The 1999-nt window shown below is 42.7% G+C and overlaps 1 long non-coding RNA gene across 1 annotated transcript; it reads left to right on the top strand.

Annotated features, from left to right (window-relative positions):
• The first annotated feature begins 16 nt into the window (after positions 1–16).
• LOC104953282 (uncharacterized) lies at positions 17–1396 on the top strand. Its single transcript, XR_799205.1, has 3 exons — positions 17–202; positions 664–789; positions 1275–1396. It is a non-coding gene; the product is annotated as an uncharacterized lncRNA (long non-coding RNA).
• The last annotated feature ends 603 nt before the right edge of the window (positions 1397–1999 follow it).

Here is a 1999-nt window from a genome sequence, read left to right as displayed (position 1 = left end):
TTCAAAGTGTTTGTCTCCTAAAGTCCGGATGTTGAGGAGCAGAGCGACCTGCGCTCGGCGGAGGAAATCCGCACGGAGTCTGCGTATCAGATGAAAGTGTGGAAAGGTTTCCTGATCTGCATCCTTACGCCGCGAGCATCGGAGGCACCGCCACGCTGACCGGCACGGCGCCAAACCTCATCCTGATCGGACAGCTGAAGAGGTAACTCTCACGTGATTACATTCAAAGGTTCAAGATACAATATTCAAGGCTTTTATTGTTGTTGTGAAAATCCTGAATGTCCTCTTCCAATATCAGAGTACCATGATAACAAAGGTATCAACTGTAGCTGTGAACATGACAGGATGTGTGATTACCTAGAAGAGCATCAGGACTGTTCGAGGCATAGCTATGTGATTAACGTGATGATTCAGCCTCTATTTACACCCACGGGCCAATCAGAAACGTTGCTGTCAGAAACAATGAGATGTGTTCTGGAAGTAATATGGTCTGTGATCACATGAGCAAGCATTTTATCGCAATAAAAGGGAACTCACCTTGTGGTAAACCTGAGAGAGAAAAGGAGTTTGAGCTCCATACTGTTTCATTTTGATATATCTGAGACCTATGACCTTAGGTGACCTTTAAAACACGTCTTAGTTGTGTTGTGTTTGTTTTCACAGCTACTTCCCAGACTGCGATGCGATAAACTTCGGCTCCTGGTTTGCGTTTGCTTTCCCGCTCATGCTGGTCTTCCTGTTTGTGGGATGGCTCTGGATCGCGTTCCTCCACGGGGGGTTGAACACACGGTAACATAAAGACGCCTATTTACCTATTCAAAAAAACGTTCCCGTCAAAATAGTATTTGTAGTGTTATTCTTAGCGTTTCTAGTCATCACAACAGAAGCCAAATAAGTTAAGATAAGATAAGAAGTACTTTATTGATCCACATGTGGGAAATGTTTGGATCAATAAAAAGACAATACATTGTACGATAGAGAAATTAAAAGACTAGAAATAAACAATCCAAAATGAACATCTCAAATAGAAATGGAATAGCATTAATTAAGTAAAGAATATATAGTTTATTTTCTTATGGTGGAGTGTAGACCTAAATAAATGCATGTACTTAAGTATTCAAGTACTTTGAGTCCTTTCTTTTCATGCACATACAAATAAAGGGAAGCATTGAACTTTCACTACCTCACTACATGACTGACAGCTTTCGCCTTTTGACAATTTAAGTTTTTGCGTACAAAACCAAACAAATGAACGTTTTTTGTTTTTTCTGCAGATTGTGCTTCACGAGAACCGACCACCGAGCAGCGGCGGAGGCGAGGGCGAGGGCGATGATCGAGGACGACTACAAGAAGCTGGGGCCCATAAAGTGAGGCACACCTGCAGCAATGCTCAACCTGTGGCCCGCGGGACTTTAAAGGTCCCCTATCATACTGTTTTTCATCAATATATCACAGGTCTCAGATACATCCAGAGCCTGTCTCTGATTGGCTGAAATACCAAACAGATCGTTGCAGCATTACCCATAATTCCCTCTGTTTCAGCCCTGTTTCCAAAGTGCTGATTCTCTGTCTGTTACTTTAGATGAAAATAAGGAGCCCCTCCCCACGCCCCTCTGAGAGACATTTGGTTACAAAGAACTCAATGGTGCTCTAGGAGGAGATTCAGGTGATAAGGGAAGGGGGGGGGGGTTACCTTGGTTGCTGATTGGCTAATGGTTACACAAGACAAAACATCGTTATGACATCATAACGTGGCCAAAATCTGATCAGTTCATTTTCAGACAGGTTTTTATAGAAATAGATCAAAAAGAGAGAGAATCTTTGTTCCTGAAACTTTCAGAGTCTCTTTCCACAGAGGGGACACATGTTGATGTAGAAGAGACATGAAGAAGAGGGGACACATGTTGATGTAGAAGAGACATGGAGAAGAGGGGACACATGTTGATGTAGAAGAGACATGAAGAAGAGGGGACACATGTTGATGTAGAAGAGACATGGA

This window comes from Notothenia coriiceps, unplaced genomic scaffold (assembly GCF_000735185.1).
Source record: "Notothenia coriiceps isolate Sejong01 unplaced genomic scaffold, NC01 NC01_scaffold00021450, whole genome shotgun sequence".
Lineage (NCBI taxonomy): Eukaryota > Metazoa > Chordata > Actinopteri > Perciformes > Nototheniidae > Notothenia > Notothenia coriiceps.
Note: the sequence above shows the minus strand (reverse complement) of the source record. Positions and strands in the feature narration are given on the sequence as shown.